This window comes from Anomaloglossus baeobatrachus, chromosome 2, assembly GCF_048569485.1.
Source record: "Anomaloglossus baeobatrachus isolate aAnoBae1 chromosome 2, aAnoBae1.hap1, whole genome shotgun sequence".
Classification (NCBI taxonomy): domain Eukaryota; kingdom Metazoa; phylum Chordata; class Amphibia; order Anura; family Aromobatidae; genus Anomaloglossus; species Anomaloglossus baeobatrachus.
The window spans coordinates 232,878,046-232,886,309 of record NC_134354.1 but is presented as its reverse complement, the minus strand read 5'-3'; positions in this window follow the sequence as shown (position 1 = coordinate 232,886,309).

The following is an 8,264-nucleotide window of genomic DNA, read 5'->3' as shown; positions in this document are numbered from 1 at the left end:
CCATCTTCTCCAGCTTCTTTCCCGCTGGGCAAAACTCCATGGTTCCACTCATCCGAGTCACATGTACGTGACATCATCGCAGGTCCTGAAGCTCCAGTAGCTGCTCTGCTTGTGCCTCCACTCCACACATGGCTAATTTGTATAGTTTACAAATTAGCCATGTGGACAGAGCCAGAGGTGCTGGCCCTCAGCGCTCTTCAGATTTTCCAGTACACCATAACGGCACGTACCGCCGCAAAAAAAGCACTGGTCTGTATTCACATGTAGCATAAATGTTGTGGGGTTTCTTCTGCTGCTTTTTTTTCCACAAAAATTCTGTTGTCTTTAAGGGTATATGCCCATTTAGCAGATTTTTGTGCAGATTTTCTGCAGAGAAAACCACGTGTTTTGACAGGAAAAATGCAGCAGAAAAAAATGAATGGTTTTTTTTCATGTGTTTTTTTCTGAAGTTTTTTCCTGAGTCTTTTTAGGTCATGATGATCACAGAGGCTCTCCGGCTGATGTTACAGCTGGACCAGGCTTTCACTTCCCTCTCCATCTTAGTCACGGAATTTGACGAAGGCTGAAGGACAGACGAAACATGTGTCGGGTGCATGCCAGGACACTATTCCACTTGATCCACCAACAATCTGTTTTAGATCCCCGGTCCTTGGGTGCAGATTGGACACCACTATATTCGCTCCACCAACAATTTGACACCAGGTAACACAGCCCACTATCTTTATTAGCATTGGTCCTTTTGGCACACACACATGGCATGCTAGGTAGTTATATTCACAGAATTTGCATATAACAGTCTGCATCTTAATAATGTGTGGTCGCCATCGAGAAATTATGTGCTAAAATGTCTTTATGACTTAATATTGGCTTTGTGCAGTAAAAGGTTGTTGTCTTTATATGTTTTTGTTATTGAATTAACATCCAATTTGTATTATTGACCATTTTGATGCTACCATTGTTTAATAGCACAGTATAAAATATATATATAGAATTTTCTGATGCCATAGTGTTGGTGAATGATATTGTTGGTAATATTAGCATCTTGTTGTGTTACGGTGATCCTTGGTCATAATTTTTGCCACCTGCATATCTCCAATTTCTACCCACCTGACTTCACATATGCATGATTGCTTGTTTCCTCTTTTTTTCTTTGCAATACAATTGTGATTTGTCCTTATATATTCGTCCATGCATCCTTACCAATTGGTTCTAGTTGTGGTCATTTGACTATTATTATATTCATGTAGTTATATAGTATTCATATATTCTCACTGTTGTTCATTTTGATTTATGGTGACTGCTCCGCTTCCGGTAGTTTAACCCCCTGAATGCTTCGATCAATGTGATCACAGCATTCAGGAGGCAGGGAGAACCTCTCCCTGGAGATCAGGTCCCTGTAATGCGATCCCAGGGACCTGATTGCTGCCATGGCAACCCTGAGTTGTCACCATGACAATCCTGGGTTACTGAGCTACAGAGACCCTCACACACCATGCCGGATGCATGGTGTGTGAGGCGAAGCGTCAGTGCTGTGAAGATATAATCCATTGTAATGATCGAGCACAAGCACTGCAGTGGATTATATAGGCAGGAAAAAACACAGAAAGAATTGACATGCTGCAGATTTTTTTCTGCACCAAAACCTGCAAGGCAAAAATCTGCAACACGTGCACAGCAAGTCGGGATTCTCATAGACTTTGCTGGGATGCGTTTTTCCTTGCAGTATAAAAAAAAGCAGCAATAACGCAGCGTGGGCACACAGCCTAACTGTCCAAATGTAACGACTGAATTCCAGTCGTTATGACTATTAAGATACGATGGCACTATGGAAAACCCAGGGACACAAAGATGGTGAATAACAATTTTCTTTATATAAAAAAACCAGTTCTCTTACAACGTATGGGCCACAACAGACCGGAATAAACAATGACAGTTTATGCAACTTGGAGGACTTCAAGTGCCGGTCTGTAGGGATGAAGTGGACTATATTTCCCCCACTATACCGCTCCCTCTCTTATCTATTAATGGGGCTTACTCGGGTGCACTACTACAGACAATGGCACGTGATCCCTCCAACGGTATAATCTTACAACCACCTCCCCTTATGTTTACAATGCAATCAGGGTACCCGGCCACCTTCCCATATACAGTCAGAAACAAGTAAATATATGTACATGTACCCTTATACCTGTACCTCTATTCAATATTCGGTACCTCACTGCCCCAGACAGTGTGATGAAGCAATATATCTATCTGTCCCTGACTGACTATTATACACCGATCGGTCTCAGGTCAATTGTTACTCACTGAAGTCTTTCACTCAAGATGGCGTCCGTCCCCTCAGACTGCTTCTGATTCACTCTTAGTTGATTTTGTCCAAACAGTTTCTGGAGAAAAATTCACTCAGATGAATTCCCCTCGTCAGGGGCAGTAGGAGCTCAAAAAAAACAAGTAAACAGTCCATAAAAAGAAAGAAAAAAAAAACAGGCAATCCTACAAATCCGAACACGGAAAAATGACAGACGTCTTTCTCTTGCACAGTCCCTCAGATCCTGACTGAAAATGTTTCAACCGTCTCTCTGTGTCTACGTTACCAGGGAAACCTAATGTAACTTCTTACTGTCTAGCAGTGTGACTGCCCTCTAGTGACCATTTAAGTTATAGCATAAATATATATATATACACATTAACAAACATGCAAGTTTATCTTATGTACATTTTCACCCTGTTACACAAACACAGTGGATGTGATTTAAAGGGAACCTGTCAGGTGCAATATTCACCCAGAACCACGGATGGACGGATCCCGCAGCAGTGTTGTTGTTGTGCTCTCCCCAGATGGCTGATGGTGGCTGTCTTTCCCTGCACCTTTTAGAAATGTTCTGACTCCTGTGGTTGCCCACCGGTACCGGTAGTCCGCTCCCCGGCGTATAGGTGCCCATTTTGCCTGCAGGCGCTGGCCCTTGGATCTCTAGCCTGTGGCGGTGGCTGTTACACCTCGTGGCTCTCCTGTTGCAAGGAATGAGGTGGTCCCCCATTCCTTGTCTGCCACAAGCCCTCCTGCTCAGCAGCACCAAAGGTCTGGGAGACTGTGCAGTCTGCAGGAGTTGCCTCCTCAGAGATGCAGCATAAGGGTGACACCTAGTGGTTCTCCCCTTGCAAGGAATGGAGCGGTCTCCCATCCCTTGCCTGCCACAAACCCTCCTGCTCAGCATCACAGAGGGTCTGAGAGGTTGCACAGTGTGCAAAGGATGGATAGTCAGGGAAGCAGCAAGACTTCCCTTATCTCTGCACATTGTGAAACCGAGGATCCCGCCTTTATGACCCAGAGGCAGGAAGATGAGTATGTGCCCCACTTGACGTCTTCTGATTCGCTCACTGATATCACACGGCCCGATAACGAGGCTGATGATGTGCTGAATCCTGACTGGCCGGGCCAAGACGTCACAAATCCTGATTGGGTTACGTCCATCTCGCGGCCGCCCTTGGGTGGAGCTACACCTCCTTAAAAGCTCCCCCTGCCTTCATGGCGGTGTGCGGCCGTCTGTCTATGTCTGGAAGTGTGCGGCCACGCCACTGTACAGACGTCATTATCTTTTGTGGGCTTTGCCCTTGCTGCTCAGGCAGCACCTGGTTTGCAGGTCTTGCCCCTGCCTTGCTGCTCCGGCAGTATCTCATTCAACAGGCCGTGTTCCTGTCCCAGGTGAGCTCCTCGAGTCTCCACCGGACTCACCTGGTTCTTGAAAGCACACGTGCGTGGGCACCTCTGTGCTACCCTCGTGCCATATTCCTGTGACTCCCGCTGGCACACGTGCGTAGGCACCTCTGTGCGTCCCCGTGCAACAGGTACACCGATCGAGAAGCCCCGAGCCATACAACCCTCACGGATTAGGGCGGACCGGTGTACATAGATCGTCTGTGACATTCCAGACGATCACTAGTAGCAACCCGCTCACTCTTTCCTGACCATAGCAGCGGTCCCTTACACCGCACAGTGGACCTTGACCGGCGGAAGCTGTCCATTTCCCATCTTTGCACGCTTCCCCGAATCCCCCTCGTAACAGGTGGCTGTATATCCTCTCTGGGTGGACGGTTGCCTTCAATCGGGACTTGGTTGTTAGGAAACCCCTGGGGTTCCTGTCACATTCGGATTTGACTATTGACGGCGGCTCCAAGCCTGGTCGGGGTCTGATGGCCCTGCCTGTGTGCTTAGCTTCACTCCGTTCCCCGGTCCGGCACCGGCGGGCCGACGCCCGACCCCAGTCGACTCCTACAGCTCGACTCCTACAGACGGCCACCACCGTCTGCCAACCTTGCTGTCAGTGCCTGGGCTCCTACCCAGGCACCTCAAGTGTTTACTCCTCTCACTTTCACCTCCAAGACTGAACTGACACTTTTCCCGCCTCCAGGCCTGTGAACTCCTCGGTGGGTGGGGCCAACTGCCTGGCTCCGCCCCACCTGGTGTGGACATCAGGCCCTGGAGGGAGGCAACAAGGGTTTTTGTCTGACTGTTGTAACTGCCTAGGGTGGGGGTGTGTATGTTGGTATGTATGTGACTACCTGGCTAGTCCAGGGCGTCACACCTCCTTCCTAAGGTAGCGGGTCGTGCGGCGTCACAGCGACATCACACAGCAGGCGGCCAATAGAAGCGGAGGGGCGGGGATGAGCAACATGTAAACATGTAATGTAAACATCCCGCCCACCTCCTTCCTTCCGCATAGCTGGTGGAGGTAGGTAAGGAGATGTTCCTCGCTCCTGCGGCTTCACACACAGCGATGTCTGCTGCCGCAGGAACGAGGAATAACATCGTATCTCCTATTGGTGCGACATTATGAAAATGACCGACGCTACACAGATCACCAATATTCGACGCTTTTGCGATCGTTTATCGGCGCATCTAGGCTTTACACGTTGCAACGTCGTTACCGGCGCCGGATGTGCGTCACTTTCGATTTGACCCCGACGATATCGCAGTAGCGATGTCACAGCGTGCAAAGTACCCCTAAGAGTCAGTATATGGTGGTGTGTAGCATTACCACCCAATACACTTTTCCAGGTGGAGACTCTGGTGAATATTTGTCTTCACTATGGTTTTTAAAATAGTTTTACATGTTAGATAAACCTTTTACTAGTCCTGTGTATTCTGACAATACTGCTCTATAGGCAGATCAGGCTTTTTTTTTTTTACATATAATTATTTTGAGGCCCCTCCCGTACTATCATCACATATAGAGGCCCCCCTGAAGAGTAATTATTTATAGCCTAAGATAATAACACTGACACTGGGGATACAGGATAATGACCCTGAGGGTACAGGATAATGACACTGACACTGGGGGTACAGGGAAATGACACTGACACTGGAGGGACAGGGTAACGACACTGACACTGGGGGTACAGGATAATGGCATTGACACTGGAGGTAGAGGATAATGACACTGGGGGTACAGGATAATGACACTGACACTGGGGGTACAGGATAATGACACTGACACTAGGGGTACAGGATAATGACACTGGAGGTACAGGGTAATGGCATTGACACTGGAGGTAGAGGATAATGACACTGGGGGTACAGGATAATGACACTGACACTGGGGGTACAGGATAATGACACTGACACTGGGGGTACAGGATAATGACACTGGAGGGACAGGATAAGTGCACTGACACTGGGGGTACAGGATAATGACACTGGAGGTACAGGGTAATGGCATTGACACTGGAGGTAGAGGATAATGACACTGGAGGTACAGAATAATGACACTGACACTGGGGTGACGCTGACACTGGAGGTACAGGATAATGACACTGACACTGAGGGTACAGGATAATGACACTGGAGGTACAGGATAATAACACTGAGACTGGATGTACAGGATAATGACACTGCAGGTACAGGATAATGACACTGACACTGGGGTTATAGGATACTGAAACTGACACTGGAGGTACAGAATAATGACGTTGACACTGGTGGTACAGAATAATGACACTGACACTGGGGGTACAGGACAATGATGCTGAGACTGGGGGTACAGGATAATAACACAGACACTGAGGGTACAGGAGACTGACACTGACACTCGGGGTACAGAATAATGACACTGACATTCGGAGAACAGGATAATGACACTGACCGTGAGGGTACAGGATAATTACATTGACACTGGGGGTACAGGTAGTGACATAGGGGGTACAGAATAATAATGCTGACACTGGTGGTACAGCATAATAACACTGACACTGGGGGTACAGGATACTGATACTGACACTGGGGGTACAGAATAATGACACTGACACTCGGGGTACAGGATAATGACACTGACACTGGAGGTACAGGATAATAACACTCACCGTGAGGGTACAGGATAATTGCACTGACACTGGGGGTACGGGATACTGACACTGGGGGTATGGGATACTGACACTGGGGGTACGGGATACTGACACTGGGGGTACGGGATACTGACACTGGGGGTACGGGATACTGACACTGGGGGTACAGGATACTGACAATGGGGGTACGGGATCCTGACACCGACGCTGGGGGTACAGGTTACTGACACTTTATTTCTCGGTAAAGGATAAGACACTTGGGGTACAGGATAATTACTCTGGACACTCGGTTCTTTTCCTCACCACACAGCTTTTCTATGTTCTGATTGCCATCTTGTCTTCAGCACCCAGCTTTCTCATGATATCAGAGAATAGGAAAGCTGGGAACTGGGGAGCTGAGGACCTGAGGACAAGATGGTTATCAAAATATAGAAAGGCTGGGTGATGAGGAAGAGAGCCTCTTTCTCTCAGCTCAACACCCAGCTTTCCCAATCCCATCCCATGCTCTGACTGCTGCTATCCCAATTTCCCTAATCCTTACTGATATATGGTTACTGTGTGGACTTCACTCAAGTTACGCAGCTGTGACTGGTGCACACACCCTGCAGCCCCAAATCACACACAAAGCACCCTCATGCCCTGCATATCTCAGACAGACTGGCTGTACCCCGAATTACACCTGTGCCGCCCCTGTGGAAGCAGCCGAGCTGCTCGGATTCGGGTTCTCAGTGGCTCGAGAGTCTCCGGACCCAGGGGCCGTGCGGCCTCTCAAATGAAGGGGGTATTTACAAGGGATTATAAAGCTTATGATGCCACCTGTGATGAGCGGTAACTGGGGAGCTAGTTAAGGTCCTGTCCACAATGGTGCTGCCTGGTGATCCGGACCTGCCTCCTGGCACTAAGTTTACTTCTCTGGTGGTCCCAGTAGTGTGAAACTTGCCGGGTCCCGCTCCCCACTATGGCTAAGTGTGGGAGCTTGCTCTCAGGGCTCACGCTTGGTATTTTCTGGACCGTTTTGGATGGAAAGTCCTATCCCCCTCGTTGCGCTAGTGCCCCGATTTTGGAGCGGTTGGGTATGGATTTTGAAGGCTACATTCTCCACGGGTAAATTATCAGGTTGCCTGAAGCCGCTCCCCGACCCAGGGTCCACGTACCCCGTCGTGCCTCGGTCCTGGACCGGTGATGGTGCAAGGCTGCCGGCTGTCCTGCTCAACAGATCCGAGCCCCTTATCACGATCCCCTGTGACCGGGGGTCCGACTCCTCTAGGCCCAGACCACCGTTTGCAACCTAGACAGTTTTCTTATGGGAGTCCCTGCTCCCGACCTCCTCAGAGCTCCTCACAGCTCGAAGGCTCCTCTCTCACTCCTCTCCTTAACTCTACTCTAACTCAACTGACTCCACTCCTCACCTCCCCTCCCTGACCTCCCAGGTGGGCGACTCTATTCCACTCAAGCCGTCCACTGGTGTGTCTGGTGGGTGTGGTGCAGGGTGTATCTAGGATTTGATTAGCTGATGGAGGCAACACCATTTGGTTAGGGACTCATAACCAAGAGGGAGGTGGATACTGCACGGGAGGGTAGATTGTGCAATACCCTGTGACGACCTGATAGTCCAGGGGCGTCACACCCCTCTCTCAAACACACTGAAACCCCATAAATCACACACACAATATCCCTTAAAACCCTCTGTCACAGTCTGGACCCCTCATATACCACTCACCCTGCACTCCTTCCCCCATCCCTCACACTGGGCACATCTTCCTCGGTCACATCTTCCTTGGTCGACAGCTCCTGCCTGGCTCCTCCCATATGGTCATATGAGCATGACATCACTGCAGGTCATGTCTGATCCACCACTGAATGGATTTTCTTCTTCTCAGAAGCAGCTTGTGCTCTGCCCCTGCAGCGCTTGCTGCTCATAATTT